The sequence below is a fragment of the Vicugna pacos genome, chromosome 6, assembly GCF_048564905.1.
Source record: "Vicugna pacos chromosome 6, VicPac4, whole genome shotgun sequence".
Taxonomy (NCBI): domain Eukaryota; kingdom Metazoa; phylum Chordata; class Mammalia; order Artiodactyla; family Camelidae; genus Vicugna; species Vicugna pacos.
In genome coordinates, this window is record NC_132992.1 from 22,662,037 (window position 1) to 22,679,935 (window position 17,899).

The window sequence follows — 17,899 nt, forward strand, 5'->3', positions numbered from 1 at the left end:
AAAATGATGTATAAGTCAAACAATACAAACTCCTATCCTGTATTTATTAGCCCATAAAGTTCAAAGTTTTGTTACCAATCAGGTAGTTTTGTAAGCAATTATGTAAAAACACTTATTAAGTGCGTTTAAATGCGACAGGTAGCAAAGAACTCTCTGAAAAAAAAATTCAGCTATAATATTAAACCTATAATATTAAAACCTTGATTTCTCAGATCATTTTTACAGGTAAAACTGGATGGGGCAAAGAAGTCTTAACGAATGCTGTGAAAATCACTATCTTTTAAAAATTAATCTATGAAGTATCAAAAATTCTACAGAAAGAAATCCAGTTCAGACATTACAGACTGTACTGAAGTAAATTTTATGCTTATGTTATAAACACACACTTCAAAATTTTCCTTTTTCCTAAACAAAAAATTAAGTGCCGAAAAGTCAGACTGTCCTATTTCAACTCTGTACACAGGTATCTAATAAATGTAAAAACGTGTATGAAAAAGAAAAAAAGTTAGAACTTTTAGACTTATGATTTGTATAAGGTCTTTTTGTTAAATCCTTCAGTAAATCCCGTGAGTTGATCAAAATGCATAAAACCAAAAACCTAATTTATGACCAAAACAATCTCTATCTTGAGACATACACTGCTACTGATTTACAAACAAGGAATAAAATTTTATTTCATAACAATCTTTAAGCACAAATTTCACCTCACTATAAGCATATGCCTATGCTCTGGGATACTATATTGGATTTTCTAATGAAAGGATAGTCAGTTCAGCAAATTCAGCTGTTTCAGACACACAAATACCATTCTAAAGCCTAAGATAACTTTAACCAATTGAAAAATCAAATGTACTTTAGGAAGAGCTAGGCTATTCATGAAGCAATAAATCTTTATCCAGCAAGATTCTAAAAATATTCTGAATTTGGCTCTCTAAAAGACTTAAGGAAGATCAGTTTTGGTACACAGATATAACTTAACATTCAAAAAAAAAATCTCAATTCAGCTTTTCAAGATTAAACGTTTATCTACATAAAATAACTATAATAATGACCCAAGGAAATAAGTTTAGTTGTAAATGGGAAATACTCTTAAGTAACATTCTGAAAATGTCAACATCAGAAGGCATGGGCAGGCACAAACACACAAATGCGACTTCACAGAATTTTTTTTCAGGTAATGTGGCAAATTCCATAATTTAGTTGCTACAACTTCAGAGTCCCTATTCTTAATGTCTTTTCACCAATGACCTCTTTGGAAAATGTTTAACTACTAAAGCCATGACCCTCAAGCAACCGACAAAATACACTAGTTAGTTTACTGGGTAGCCACCTAATTCAATGATTCAGGTACTAACCCAAAACAAACAAACAAACAAACAAACACCAGGTTAAAATTCCAAATCAGTAAAATTCTCATTTCAATTTGAATATTTTGTATTTAAAACACAAAATATTCAAATGCTGGGCAACTAGCCTATGTTTCCAAAGTTGCTAAAAATAATCATAACACTTCATACAACTGCATTTCTGTATGGTAGGCACAAAGATGTTAGTTTTCTCCTTAATATAATCATTCCACTACAATAGTGAATCAAGTTAAATTACGTTTATGAAACTCAAATTTGTAAGAAAATAGGTTCACTCGAATTTCAGTATTCTGCAATAAACGGGCCCAGCAATTTGAAAAACCTTTCAAAAAGCATAATTTGGATATAAATATAATTAGAAAATATGAGAACAAATGGTGTAAAGAGGCAACTACCCGTTCTTAATTGTCATTAGATTAATATTTAAATAAATGGCTCTTGCTATCTACTACCACACACTTACTCTGCACCAGACTATATATCCTGGGCATTTTATCATCACCACAACCTTAAATCTGAAAGGTAAACTTCAAAATACTATCTAAAATGCTTTAGTTTTTAAGACATAGGGTTGCAACTGCCGAAGACAGTATGCCCCCTCTTCTCCTCTACCCAAATAGCATTCTTTAATACTGGCTTCATGAGTATTTTCTATTCTGAGGAATAATTCCTTAACTACAACTCGGGGGTTAGCAAATTCTCAGGTCCCTAACAACTGCATAAATAGAATTTGAAGAACCAACTTTTATGGCAGAAATGGACAGCAATCTAACAGCCACCCTGCCTTGGAGTAAGTATAGCAAGGTATCCGGGACAATGGATTTCCTCAAATTCTAAGCATGTGTTTTCTGTAAAGTGCACCCAACCCACTGAACTCACACAACAACTGGAAACATAACCCTACAGCAGCATAAAGCACTAGCGCTGACTCCATACCCTTGGAAATTAAAAAGCCTCCTGCCAGTCCTGGTGAATGATAGTCACCGTCGACTATGAGGGCCCACAATCACAGCTTTTCAACTGCAGGGACCAGCTAGCCAAGAACCACGTGAAAAAATGCCGCAAGGAAAGCTCTTCCGGGGAAGAACAGTCCCGACAGATCACGTGCAGCCAGCCGGAACCCGCCGATCGCTCGGCGGGACCCAGTCGCATTCTGTTACCGTGGAGACTACAGAACCAGCCACCGGCCCTCCCAGGCCAGCCCCTTTCCCAGCAGCCGTTACGCCACCTCCAGGCACTTTTCCCTGCAGCCTTAACCGCGGCGTCGTGCCCAAAAAGAGGCAGATCAGGCAGTGTTTGCCAGGGACTCTGCCGCAGAATCCCGAGAACTTTACAACACACACAGGCTGCGCGCGGGTGGGCTCCAGAATTCTCTTGATCCACGTGTCTGCTCCCGCGACGTGAACCCTGGGAGAGCAGCCTCCCTCAGAGGGAAGAGTACTTCGGTTACGTTGTTCTGCCATCAGTAACCCCTCCTTTCAGACCTCCTTCACCCTCCCTGCTTCCACCCTCGCCAGGAGACATCTCCAGAGTTCCGAAGGTAAAGCAAAAATGCTCACAGCGAGATACTATAACTCAACCCAGTTTGAAATGATCCCTAACTTCTCTATACTCTTCGCACAAAGATTCCTCAACTATGGTTACTGGTACTCAGAGTGGTTTATTCATGTCCCAAACCAACCTACCAATGAGGGCAGAGACCTACCTGACAATTTAACAGAAACCGGAAGCCTCATAAACAGAGAACTAGCCAAAGGCCGCCCCACAGAGGGAAAAGGAAAATAACACCTGCTCTTCCCACCTGTTTTCCCCGCCCTCATTTCTGCACTTACGTACCACCAGTCCTTTGTTTACCAAGTTCCCACTCCTATATAGCTCACTTCCTCGCCCTCCTTCTTTATTAAACTCGCGGTCTTGCCTCAACCAACTTGCCCGGAAATTACATGCTAGAAGAGAGGTCTGTACAGGTGTCAAAACGCCTCACACAGCTCCTTAGAAAAGCGAGGTCACCACAGTTTCCCTCGGAGTTTTGGAACCCCTGGACCTGGGCTCTAAAAGGCAAAGCGCACAAGCACCGCTCTCGACCTAAAACCCCGCGCCCGTCTGGAAGGCGTCACGCGGATCGTACCATGCGGTGCGGCACCCCACGCACGCGAGGGCAGGGCCGCGCCATGGGCGCTTCTCACCCCGCCCGCCTCGTGGCCGCTCTCGCTGGCGTCGATGTTCCTAGTTAGTTTGCTGCGCGACGCGGAAGTGAGGTCGGGGACGCGCGCGAGGTGACATGCGCAGCCTCGCCCAGAGGGCCATAGGCGCGCGCCAAAGGCAGCCCCGCGCAAGGCCCGGCCTGGCTGGGGCGTGCGAAGATCGCTCAGCGGAACGCTTCTCACGCCGTTAAAATACACAAGAGCTTCAAACTCTCGAAAAACTCCAATCGGACCAGTACTAAAGAGACGCCCTCCACCCGGGCCCGAGAGTTACCGTGCGGGGCGTGGCCGGCTTCACCCGGAGTCCTTCACATTCCGCTGGGGGCGGGTTATTCTGTTCGGTTCGCACACCGTGTGTCCGCTCCAGCTGAAGAGCCTGCGCGCGCACCGGACGTCCACGTCACCGCGCACGCGCTCCTACCCGCTCGGAGCCCGCCGCGCAAGCGCAAAAGGAGGCGCGGGCAGCACCTCCCTCGCCCCTCCCCCAACACCAGGAGGCCAAACGGCCCCGGAGCAGCGACGAGACCCTTGGGACCCGCCCCTGGAGCTCAAGCCGGTGCTTTTCCGGGTCCCAGCAACCGAGAAAAGCCTACTGAAGCTTCCAGAATCAAGAGGGGCGAGGCAGGAGGGAGGCACCCCAATTCCCTCAGTCTCGCACTCGAAGCCTTCACGAAAACTGTGAAACCTTTGCCCGCTGGCTTTCTCAACTGTGCCTTCCACCTTTTCCCTTGGGCTCCTCGCCGGCCCCGCCCCTGCCGCGCCCAGCCCCACCCACATAGAGTTCCGCAGCCCCCAAGGCTTCACGAGCCCGTCAAATGAATCCGAGAGCTTCCTCTCCAATGTGCTGTGGGCTTGGAGAGCGCCAGGACGTCGGGAAACCTTGAAGAAAAGACCTTAAGAGACGGTGATCGACTTTGCCACATCCACGACCGAAGAACACTAGGAAAGTAGCGAGGAGACCGAAAACCCCAATGCAGAGTGGAAAGGGAAGAAGAGTTGCCACTAGTGTGCCTGATGTAAAGATGAAAAATGTCCTGATAAAACAGTAAAACGTGGAAATGAGAATTTTGCACGATAGTATTATCTGAGCTTTAGTGCCCTGATCCTGCGTTTTCAATTTTTGTTTGTTCAAGATATTTAAGCTATAAGGTGCAAGCAAATATTTATATATCAGGCAGTTGCCGAACTGAGTTAACAGTATTTCTCCCAAACATCAAAAATTGTCTTTCTTCCCCATCCTCTACCAGCCGCTCTTTCTTCTGTGCTAACACTCCATTAAAAAGGGAGAGTTGAAAAAAAGGGGGTGAGGGGAAGAATTGTTTAAAGTGAGAGAAAAGACGCAATATAGAGCAGAAATTGTGGTCCGTGTTTCCAAACTTTTCTTTCTCTTGGAAGAACTGGCAAGTACTGAGAACCTTCTACATGTAGGTGACAATACAAAACACTGTGAAGGAGAACTGAGGAGGTTATAAGAAAGGAGCCAAGAGGAAGAGGCTTATTCAATAAGACTGATCTGAGCTGGACTCCAGGCATATTAAGAAGGGTCTTCTTTCTCTTTCTTCTGCTCTTCCTGAAAAGATATGCCACCCCATGAGAAGAAACTGTTCTGGAATTAGTATGGAATGGAAAATGTGTAGGCTAAAGTTTAGGGACTTTTGAAGTTGCTCTGAAACCCCCATTCAGACACTGTCAACCAGAGCATTAGCAGTGCAACAAATGAATAATACCCCAAATCTTAGGCAAAATTGAAAAGTAACTATTTCCTTTACACATTCCTCCTCTTCCCTGACCCCAAGAACCTCTTTCCTGCAAGCTGACTTCTCAGAATCTCCCACTTCATCCAAAAATGCCTTTCTCTGAAAGGTCTAAGGTTTCCTCATACAAAATTTCGATTTTCTGAAGCAGAAATAAAATTTGTGTTGACTTTAGCATTAAAGCATCTCATCCTAAGGTGTAAATGAATGGTGACCTGGTTAAGAACCATGCCTCGTGGTAGATGCATCGCAAAAAGGACAAGTTATCACAAATGATATAATCTTAATTAGGGAATCTGTGAGGACACCTTGGGGGTGAGGGAGGACAGAGTTTTTCCTGTGCTACTCTCTCCCTCTACCACGCAAACATATTATGAAATGCCAGATACTTAAATGAAAACATACCACCAAACATGTTTTAAAGTGGGGTCTGCCTAACCTATAAAGATTTAGAGATGTACTATCAAGAATCTGGGAACTTATAAATGTTTTTATATAGATAATCTAAAAATAATAATACACACTTTTTCAATGATCTACTTTTGATTTACCATCACACAGGAACCAAGTAATCATATTTTCAAGGAACCTCTGTAGTTACATTAAACGTTTAACGCAATGTTTCTCAAAACAGGATCATTGGTTATATTCTTTGGATATATAAGATCTTCCTTTAAAAAGCAGCCTTATATAACCCAAGTTTTTAAAATGCCAAGCTAACTGCTTGAATTGATACTTGGGAGTTTCACTTTTCTACTAAAATTCTCATTCCAATTATCAAAACTCACCTTGTTCATCCAGCCTGATACAAAAATCTTTTCCTTGGTTTTCTTTGGTTACAATTTCAAAGAGATTCTACTAAATATTAGGGAGATGTGGACAGAGAATGCATGGAATATAAACAATCTGGCCTAGAAAGTACACAGTTTTGATCCAAGATTGCCCTATGAACACACAAACCCTATCCCATTTACATGCACATTTTTCCTATTCAAAAAATATTTGAGTGCCTTGAATATGCTGAAGATAGGAGAAAGACAGGCACCTCAAGTGCTATTCAAATATCTATACTAGAACCCCAAAGAGTTGGCAGAACTTAACAGAATCCACCAGCAAGACAAACCATATTCCTTACCCAATCTATCCAGACTCCACCTTCCCAGCTCCAACTTCTACTGAAGACATACATCCTTCAAATGACTAAAAGAGAAAATGATCACTTCTTCAGATGACATCACCACTCTTCATCAACTCCAGGGTTGTAGTCTTGTTTACAATATCTTAATTCAATACAAAAAGACCATTCTTAGAATAAGAGCTACATACAGACTAGGTTACAAAAGAGGCTTGTTTTTTACCAAAAAAAAATATATATATATATATGTATTAGCCAAATTTCACAAAAACTTGTGTGCTAGGCAGGAGGGAAAAAGGGAATAATACTAACTTATATACAACTCCATCCTTGCCTACCATTTAGTACTGCAACTGAAACCAGCTCATGTAGAGGGGCAAGGTATGATTGACTCTAATATCTGAAACTTGGACTAAGGAATTAAAAGTGGCAAGGGTACTGCCCTCAAGGACCTAATAATCTATCCAGTGAAGAGCTTTAAAAGTTTCTTAATCAGTTTGCTGTATACCTGAAACTAACATTGTAAATCAACTATACATTAATAAAAAGTAAGAATTATAACAAAAATTCTTTTGAAGTCTCTTAATTAGTATAGTAATGTGATTAAAAGCATGTTTTAGAAAATATCTGTTAAGAAAAGTAAGGACAGAAAAGAATAGAAATGTGATGGAATGTTACCAATGTTCATGAAGAAACACCATTCCCTCTTGCTGCCCCGTATCTCAAAGCTGCACAATCATATTCCTTACCTGTTGCCTAAGAACTTCCCACATGCCTCAAACTTGACTTATTCACTTTTTATACCTAAGCTTAAATGTCACTTCTTCAAGAAACTTTCCTTAACCCCCCAATATCAGATAAGTTCTTGCTGTTATATGGTCTCATGGTACCCTGTATTTCTTAGTTCAGAAAGCTAGTTTCAGAAGGATTACAAAACAAAAAAGAATAGGTTTATAAGAAACATAAACAGTAAGTTTTCAATGAAGTATTGACCCTGTAGAAGAAACTTCTTATCTAGGAAAACATAAAAGGAAGAATAGGAAGAAGTTTTATCTAACTAAGCCTAGAGCAGCACAGGGCTTTAAAACACACGAGAACATATAAAAACTGAAACTAGTACTACTGACCAAAGAAGAGACTGCAAGATAGTAAGTAAACTGCAAGGCTGGAATCAGGCCAAAATCAAGAAGCCTATGACAGAAAAACACCCCGAAAAATTGTCTGCAAATGCATACAAAAGCCATGCTTACTTTACATGAAGGACATCACCGCCTCATAGGAATAAGTTATGATGGTCAACCCAGCAGTTCTGAGAATACTGGGCCATCATAAACCAGTAAAATTTCTCCAAAAAAGATTCAGATGACCATCATAAAATGATGAAATTTTTATCTTGCCAAGTATACCACCTACTATTACCATTCTTTCTTAAAATAATGGATAGTTTAAGGCCAAAAATTAAGAACATATCTCATAATGAATAATAGTCATTTATTTTGAATATATTTAGATAGATGAAAAATGTACTACACTGGCCTCATTTCATGGTATACCACTGAAAATTTGCAGCAGGTATTTAAAAATGACTGCTAGCCATATAGCAGGCTCCCTGGAAAACTAAGATTTGGTCTCCTGAGGAAAAATAACATATAAGTGATGGGGTATAAGTCACCCTGCCAAGAAGTCAAGAGTCAGCCTCTCTTCACCAGCAACAGAAGAAAAGAAGGGGATGTTAGCCAGGAGACACCCCAATCCAGACTAAAGGACAGCTACATGATTAGCAAACTACTTTGAGTGTGTGCTGGTGGAGGAGGGTAGGGAGCCACTGAAAACATGATGATAGCTTTTGCACTGTGGAAAGATCCTAGAACCTTGGTAGAGCTATATGAGAACACTGCGGTGAAATCAAGAGTCAAGGTCAGACTGGGTGAACCACTCACTCAATCACAGCATACTTAAGAAAAACTGTGGGACATATGGTGGCTCATAATGTCAAAGGAAGAGGCAGATCTAACTGGGATTCAGGCATATCAGACAGACGGAAAAACAGGTCGGTGGGAGGGAGGACTACTTATTTTACCTGAGAAGCAAACCTAATGGGATTGTAAAGATGACTTAAAAATAAACACTGCAATGGGGAGGGTATAGCTCAAGTGGTAGAGCACATGCTGAGCATGCTTGAGGTCCTGGGTTCACTCTCCAGTACCTCCATTAAAAATAATAATAATGATTTTAAAATAAAATAAAATATTAGTCATTTATTACATTATGTTTACAGCAACTACTTAAAATAAACAAAACTTTGAAAAAAATCAGTCTCAAAGTAGACTTTGCACTTTCTTAGATAACGGAGAACAATGGATTTAAATGTTAAGATTCTTCAAATATCACCACTCTAAGTTAACCTACAGAGCAGGAATTGTGTCTTTTGTATCAATGATGAACATGTATTTAATTAACTACTTTTCTACAATAACCAGGACAAATAGTACTTTATAACCATTGTCTCTGAGACCTAAATTTAAGTATTTTTGTTCATTCTGAATATTAAGGCTGTTTTCCCCTATTCTCCTATATTCTCCCACTTAATTTAAAATGTCTTTTAAGAAAAACCAAGAATTTCTCTAAATCACCATAAACTACTCTAAAAATAGAAAATTCCATATAAATGCTAAGTTTATTACCAAAAAAGCAATAAAATAATCAAAAATCACTTTCATTTACACAGCTAAATTCATCAAAACATAATCTCACATTTGTATTGGCTCTTATCTTTTTAAGAGTATGTTCTTGGTTTGTTTAATTTAATTTACCTGTAACAGTTAAGCTACAATAGCCTGTCAAAAATTCACACACACACACACACACACACACACAGACACAGACACACACACACACAATGGAATATAACTCAGCCATAAAAAATGAAATTTTGCCACTTACAACAATATGGATGGACTTGGAGAGGATGATGCCAAGTGAAACAAGTAAGGCAAAGTCAAATACTGTATGATATCACTTGTATGTGGAATCTAAAAAAATTCAACAAGCTAGTGAATATAACAAAAAAGTAGACTCACAGATATAGAGAACAAACCAGTGATTACCAGTGGGGAGAGGGAAGAGGGGAGGGTAAAGTAGGGGTAGGAGCTTAAGAGGTACAAACTATTATATATAAAATAAGCTACAATGATATATTGTACAACCCAGGGAATACAGCCAATATTTTTAAATAACTATAAATGGAGTATAACCTTTAAAAATTGTAAACCCCTATACTGTACACCTGTAACTTATATAATACTGTATATCAACTATACATCAATAAAAATTATTTTTAAAATCCATTTTTTAAAATTAACAATAAAGAAACAATCACAACCACACATATACACAATGAAAGAAGGAACGAAGGATTATATGGTTTTCACTCAATTCTTTTTTAAGCAATTTAATTTTTTTTTACATTTTTTTCCTTCCGGTTTAATTGAAATATAACTGACATACAGCACTGTATACTTTCTTTGGCGGGGGGTGGGGTGGTTAGATTTCATTTACTTACTTATTTTTTAAATGGAGGCACTGGGGGTGGAACCCAGGACCTTGTGCTTCCTAGGCAAGCACTCTACCACTGAGCTATACCCTCCCCGCCACTCAATTCTAATAAAGGATTTTTATACCATATTTATGGTAAGAGTATACCTAGCTTTCCTGAATGGTCTCTGAGGATAAATTCCCCATACTTACAATTTTATAGATCTCTGTCAAAGCTTCCTCCAACATGTTGAGACGTGGAAACAAAAGTTACAAAAATAAAAACTTTGTTATTATTTCCTATCCTACACAAAATCATCCAAGATTAAAATTTCAAATCAAAGTAAGAGCAGTACATGGCATTTTTATTAAATTATTCTAGATTTACTCCTTTCTAGGTCATAAGCCTTATTAATAAACACATTTTTCTTAAGGGAAAACAAAGTTCATGTTCATATATATTTTTTTACATAAACAAAACTTAGGATTAGAAACTCCAAAGTCTAAGAGTTCTTCAGGTAGTACACAGAAGACACAAAACTGTACAAGTCTTCCCTTAAATAAGTAAAAAACAAACTACGTAAACTCTTGATCTCTCTCTTTTTTTTTTTTAACTTTTTTTCTAGGATGATATTAATCCTGACATAAACCAGAAGTATGACTTAACGGTTGTCAAAACATCATCCAGAATGATTTCCCTCACAAATCTACCTTCATCAAGCATGATTTTCCTCCCAGTAGACTTACTCTTTCAGGTTAAGGAGAAGTTGGCAAACTACGTGTAGACCTCTGCCTATTTTTGTACAGCCCACGGGCTAAGAATGTTCCTTGTATTTCTAGATGTTTGGAAGAACATCAAAAAAGGAATGTTTCATGATATGAAGGTTATATACAATTTAATTTTAAGTGTCCATAAATAAAGCTTTATTAAAACAGTGCCATACTTATTTATTTACATTGTATATGGCTGCTTTTACAACGACAGACTTCAGTATTTATAAAAGACCATATATGGCACTCTAATGGTTTTGCATTGCTGCTCAGAGCCCTACGAATTACAGCAATGCAATTATAACAGCTTTTCAAGTACTACAGTTATCCCCACATGTTTTATTTTTTACTTTCAATGCCTACCCTTCAAGTCAAAACAAGAAGATAAAAGTGGGCTCCAAAGTCATACTTTTAAGATACAATGGAGTGTATATAATCTTGTCAAATTAGATTGGCAAAGCATGTTTATTATGCAATGACACTACAGCTGTGCTGAAAGAACACAATATGCATTACCAGACTAAGCACTAGTCATAGTATTTCCAACTCACAGGAAAACAGAAAAAACAGAAAATTTAAGGTGAAAATTTCTTCACAAAAATAAAAATGAGGATGCAACCAAAGTAAACTTCTGAGTGGCTCATTTGTTAGCCAACCTAGGAAAGCCTCTTATCAATGATGAGTTGATTAAATCATGTTTAACTATAGCAGCCAAAGAAATATGTCTAGAGAAAACAAATTTATTTGGGATTATAAGCCTTTGGGCAAGAACAGTAGGTCAAGGAGTTGAAGACACTGGTAGCAGTATCAATAAAGATATTTTATTCATCAATTAAAAAACAATCACATAATATCAAGGCAAATGATTCTGAGGGTCTTGCTTACGTTGTGATGAGTCAATAGGAGTTACCAATATTTCTTCATTATTGTAATTTATTTGTGAAGGTACTACAAGTTTGAAGTGACTAAATAATTAGCCTGTATGAGTAATCAACATGAAACAAAAACAAGCAAGAGTATTTTCAAAAAATCTGGGAAAACACTAATTCAGTGCAACCTGAAGTGGAATATGCTAAGACACATTACAACTGAGGGTGGTAAAAATACATGTGAGCAGAAAAGGATTTAACTGGACAAATTTACAAAGTTTAATTTAGGATGAAAATTTAAGATGTTTAAAGCCTAGTTATTCATTCCATTATTCATGGGAAGATACCTTGCAGAAAACAACTGAATCTATCAAGTGTTATACAACCAGTAGTGTCAATGGTTAACTTCCTTCTTGTGGACTTAACCATCCTTGACTTAATGAATTTTTTTCAGAAATAGAAGATGAATATCCTGATTTGCCCTAGCACTAAGCAGTTAGCAGGCTTAGCAGTGGTAAAGTTTTACTGCAATTTTTAAAAATTTTTTTGAAGTATGGTTGATTTACAATGTTGTATTAGTTTCAGGTGTATATATAGGAAAGTGATTCAGATAGATAGACAGACAGATATATAGATAGAAAAACAGACAGACAGATTCTTTTTCAGATTCTTTTCCATTATAGGTTATTATACGACACTGAATATAGTTTCCTGTGTCATACAATAGGTCCTTGTTGTTTATCTATTTTATATATAGTAGTGTGGATATGTTAATCCTGAACACCTAGTTTATCCCTCCCCTCTCTTTCCCCTTTGGTAACAGTAAGTTTGTTTATGTCTGTGAGCCTATTTCTGTTTTGTAAATAAGTTCACTTGTATCATTTTTTTTAGATTTCACATATAAGTGATATCATATGATATTTTTTCTTTCTCTGTATGACTTACTTCACTTAGTTATGATAATCTCTAGGTCCATCCATGTTGTTGCAAATGGCATTATTTTGTTCTTGTTTATGGCTGAGTAATATTCATATATATACCACATCTTCTTTATCTATTCATCTGTCAATATACATTTAGGTTGCTTCCATGTCTTGGCTATGGTAAATAGAGCTGCTGTGAACCTGAGGGTACATATATCTTTTCAAATGAGAGTTTTCATCTTTTCCAGATATATGCCCAGGAGTGGGATTGCTGGATCATATGGTAACCCTATGTTTAGTTTTTTAAGGAACCTCCATACTGTTCCCCATAGTGGCTGCACCAATTTACATTCCCATAAACAGTGTACAAGGGTTCTTTTTTCTCCACTCTCCAGCATTTATTATTTGTAGATTTTTTGATGATGGCCATCTGACTGGTGTGAGGTGATACCTCATTGTAGTTTCTAATAATTAGCGATGTTGAGCACTTTTTCATGTGCCTGTTGACCATCTGTACGTCTTCTTTGGAGAAATGTCTGTTTGGGCCTTCTGCCCATTTTTTGATTGGGTTGTTTGTTTTTTGGTTATTGAGGTATAGGAGCTGTTTGTATGTTTTGGAAATTAATCCCTTTCTTGGTCTCATCATTTCCAAATGTTTTCTCCCATTCCGTAGGCTGTCTTTCCGTTTTGTTTATGGTTTCCTTTTACTGCAATTTTTTTGAGCTGAAATTTTTCTGAATAAGAACTACCCTAAACAGCTATTACTGAACAGTGAATAGCTTTGTAAATTAGCTTTTCCTACAGACTCAATAATGTTTCTCAATGAATTTAACCCTAAAATCAACAGGCAAAACAGTGATTATATTCAAAATATATACTGCAGCAAAGTCATTTCAATGAAAACTAACACAGTTTGAGTCACAAGTAATGTCAAGCTGCATACACGTCCCATGCCATCAAGAGTTAAACAACTACTCAAGGTGTCCATTCCCAGAGATAATCACCTCCTGCATGTTTTCATCAAAAAGACAAGAGATAACAAATGCTGGCAAAGACATAGAGAAAAAGGAAAACTTGTGCACTATTGATGGGACTATAAATTGGCACAGCCACTATGGAAATAGTATGCAGGTTCCTCAAATAATTAAAAACAGAACTACCATATGATCCAGCAATTCCACTTCTGGGTATACATCTGAAGTAAATGAAATCACTATGTCAAAGAGATATCTGCACCACCACCACGACCACCACCATCCTGTCTTCATTGTAGCATAATTGATAATAGCTAAGACATCATGGAAACAACCTAAGTGTCCATCAATAGATGAATGCATAAAGTGTGAGATACATATGTATAATGGAATATTACTCAACCTTAAAAAAAGGAAATCCTGCCATTTGCAACAACAGGTATGGACTTTGAGGGCATGATTCTACATAAAATAAGTCATACAGAAAGACAAATACTGTATGATCTCACATACGTGAAATCTTGATAAAAAAAAAAGCTCATAGAAAAGGATCAGATTTGTGGTTTCCAGAGGCAGGGGATCGGGGGTGGGGTGGAGGGGAAGGCAGGATGGGGATTGGATGAAGATGGTCAAAAGGTACAAATTTCCAGTTATAAGTAAGTACTGGGGATGTAATGTACAACATGATGACTATAGTTAACAGCATTGTATGGTATAACACTGCTAAGAGAGTAAATCCTAAAAGTTCTTACCACAAGGGAAAAAAACTATTTATTTGTTTGTTTGTTTAGGTATCTATATGAGATGATGGATGTTAACTTACTGCAGCAATCACTTCACATATATGTAAGTCAAGTTATTATACTTTCACCTTAAAAGCTATACAGTGCTATATATCATATATCTCAATAAAACTGAAATTAAAAAGTTGGGGGAAATGTCCATTCCTATACAAATTTGTAGTAGATATATTTTCCAATATACCTACTGTTCCAGCAGTGTTTTTCAGACCTTGATACAAATGAAAGGGTACTTCCCTATTTCAAAATCCATTTACCTGTGCAACTGAGGAGCTTCCATATAGCTTCAGATTGAAAGCAATTAATCTGCAGTTAATATTAAATGGCAAGTATCAGGAGAAAAAAACTAACAGAATTCTATACGTGCCTTCTAAGCAATGAATATGCACAATTAGAAACATAGACTTGTGAACTGGTATCAGTATTTGGCAATAACTGTCTATGTAAAAGACATTTTCAAAGATGAAACACACAAAACCTCAAACAGATCAGCAATAACAGATAACATTTGCCATCCGTTTTGACGCTTAGGAACACTAACTTTGAACTTCAATTAAATAAAATATTATCCTTCAAAAACAGAAATCCATTCTTCTCAGCAGACAGGTATTACAAAAAACACTCAATTATTATTCTTTTCTCTTGTCAAACATTATAGAAGTACCTACATAATACCCTATCAGCCCCCTGGCCCACAAAGCCTGAAATTACTGTCTGGCCCTCTACAGAAAAAGTTTGCCAACTCATAAGTTAAAACATTAGCTCTAACTGATTAGCTACTACAACCCTGGACATCAATTAACTTCCCCAGGTCTTGGTTTCTACAATTATAAAATGAAGAGGGTTGAAGAAAATCTCTATGGTACTTTTCAACTCCAATATTTCAATAATGATAATTTTTACATTCACTTTGTATAATAATATTTTGAATGAGAGCTTAGACCAACTTATAAATTATGAAGAAATACCCTATTACACAAAGCATGCAGAAACACTTCATTACTATTACAGAACATCAACAAATGGTGCTGAGACAACAAGATAAACACATGTAAAAGAATTAAATTGGACTCCTACCTTACACCATATGCAAAAGTAACTCAAAACAGATCAGTGAGCTAAATGTAAGTGCTACAATTATAAAACTTTCAGAAGAAAACATTTGGAAGAATCTTCACAACCTTGGATTTTGGCAGTGACACCAGAAGCACAGGAAACAAAAGAAAAATAAATAAACTGGACTCCATTAAAATGTAAAACCTTTGTACATCAAAAGAATCTATTAATAGTGAAAAGATAACCCACAGAATAGAAGAAGGTATTTGCAAGTCATATATCTGATACAGGAGATAGACAGATAAGACAGATTAGACAAACAGAAAAAAAGAACTAGAATATATAAATAACTTACAGCTCAACAGCAAAAAGACAAATAAGCCAATTCAAAAATGGGCGAAGGACTTGACTAGATATTTCACCAACAAAGATACACAAATGGCCAACATAAACACATGGAAAGTGGTCACAGTCATTAGTGACTAGGGAAATGCAAATCAAAACCACAATGAGATGGTACTTCATTCACACTAAGTTGACTTTAATCAAAAAGACAGATAATAAATGTTGGCAAGGATGTGGAGAAATTGATATTTCATACTCCTGGTGGGAATGTAAAATGGTACAGGTGCATTTGGCAGTTCCTCAAAAGGTTAAATGAAATTACCCTATGACCCTGTAATTCTACTACTAGGTATATACCTGAGAAAAATGAAAAAATATGTTCACGAAAAGAAAGTACATGAATGTTCATACCAGCATTATTCATAGCAACCAAATTTCCATCAAATACACAATGGGTAATCAAAGTATGGTATATCCATACAGTGGAATATTATTCAGCCACAAAAAGGAATGAAGAACCAATACAGGCTACAATGTGGCTGAATCCTGAAAATGTAAGTGAAAGAAGTCAGTCTTAAAGGACCTCATATTGTATAATCCAGAGATATAAAGCAGACTGATGGTTTCCTAGGGCTGAGGAGATGAGAGGAAATGGGGGAGTGACTGCTAATGGATATAAGGTTTCTGGCTGGGATGATGACAATGTTCTAAGATTGACTGTGGTGATGAGTGCACACTGTGAATATACTAAAAACCAGTGAATTGTATACTTTAATGGGTGAATTTTATGGTATGTGAATTATATCGCCCCCCCCAATTTTTTTAATCACAGAGGAAAGTCTTACAAATAAATGTTGAACAAGAGTAGTAATGTCATGCTCACTTCGGCAGCACACATACTAAACTGGAACAATACAGAGAGGATTAGCATGACCCCTGTGCAAGGATGACACGTAAATTCATGAAGCATTCCATATTTTTTCAATTAAAAAATACATATACAGAAAAAAATAGTAGTAATGTCACAAAATTAAGATGCAAATGATGAGTGATCTCATCCTAACTCCAAGAAAAAAGTTATTTCACTTCCTTGGACTAAACTTTGCTCATTTGTAATTTCTTATAGTGATTTTAAGGTCAGTGGGAACTTCAAGACAATTAAACAATGAGCACTATGTTGTATCTAAACTCTTCAACTTTGCAGAAAAAGACTTCATTACCCTGGACTTGGTTTTTTCACTATTGCTATATGCTGGACTAAATATGCCCCACGCTTTCTTTTTTTTTTTTTTAACCTGAACCTTTTGCATTTACAATTGCCACTGTCCATACTGTATCTTCTCTCTGCCACTGCAGTCCATAAATTCATCAACATTGTTCTCCCTAATCCCCTTCTGAAATCTTCCTCATTCTTAAAAGTCTAGTGCTCTCATGGAGCCTGTCTTGATGCCCTTGCTGGGTAAACATTAGCCTTCTTCTTATAAATGACAAGAATTTTGTTTGTAATTCTCTTTTGGTACATCAAATCTAGATCTCACCATGCTGGACAGAATCAATACAATTCCCTCTCAAGGCACAAGCTTTACCAACAGACCCTTGTGCTTATTAAAGAACTATGTGGTAGCCTCTAATTCAGTGTTCCCCTAATCTCTATTTATGTACCATATGACTCTGGCGCTTGGGCCTAGTCTATTAGATAGGGGGATGCACCTGACCCAAAAGTCACCAGACCTACAGTCCAGCTGTCAGCCTATGGGGAAAGAGCTTGCTAAGGAGCTTAGCCCAACAGGAATAACAAGACAGATTCTCTTTCTCAGATGTACAAATGCACTCTCTCACTCTCTCTCAACCGAATGGAAAGTGGTAGGAGAGATTCATGTAGTTGGGAAGCAAGAACAGAAACTAAAACATTGTTGGAGAAGAGGCCATAGATAGCATGGACCATACATGAGGATGAAACCAAAAGGTAAGCAAAACCATATACAAAGAAGAGAGCAAAACCAGGAGTTGGATGAGACAGGAATGATATGACCAAAGACTAAAAAAAGACATTAAGAAACCCCAATGCAGAGGGAGAAAACCGGACAGCTACATGTCAAAGAATGAAATTAGAACACTTTCTAACATTATATACAAAAATAAACTCAAAATGGATTTAAGACCTAAG

General features: G+C 37.6%; 1 protein-coding gene, 1 long non-coding RNA gene and 2 other non-coding genes across 20 annotated transcripts in view; 2 read left to right on the top strand and 2 right to left on the bottom strand.

The window, feature by feature from the left end:
- MGA (MAX dimerization protein MGA) overlaps positions 1-17,899 on the bottom strand; it is a 144,355-nt gene that overhangs the window by 88,190 nt on the left and 38,266 nt on the right. For 13 of the 17 annotated variants that reach the window (XM_031672923.2, XM_015237156.3, XM_072962637.1 and 10 more), the window contains exon 1: positions 3,846-3,964. The exons of 2 other annotated variants lie outside the window; for them this stretch is intronic. The gene's annotated coding sequence lies outside the window, so the exon portion shown is untranslated. Of the gene's footprint in view, positions 1-3,495; positions 3,588-3,845; positions 3,965-6,460; positions 6,587-17,899 lie in introns of those variants that run through there. 2 more of the 17 variants (XM_031672916.2, XM_015237146.3) reach the window with 2 other exon arrangements.
- Positions 2,561-17,899, top strand: part of LOC140696821 (uncharacterized) — a 40,834-nt gene continuing 25,495 nt past the window's right edge. Inside the window, exons 1-2 of the long non-coding RNA XR_012073366.1 lie at positions 2,561-2,907; positions 14,323-14,377. This is a non-coding gene — a long non-coding RNA (uncharacterized lncRNA). The remainder of the gene's footprint in view (positions 2,908-14,322; positions 14,378-17,899) is intronic.
- Positions 10,035-10,107, bottom strand: TRNAP-AGG (transfer RNA proline (anticodon AGG)). The gene has a single exon. It is a non-coding gene; the product is annotated as a tRNA-Pro (tRNA).
- LOC116278050 (U6 spliceosomal RNA) lies at positions 16,609-16,713 on the top strand. The gene has a single exon (XR_004187473.1). It is a non-coding gene; the product is annotated as a U6 spliceosomal RNA (small nuclear RNA).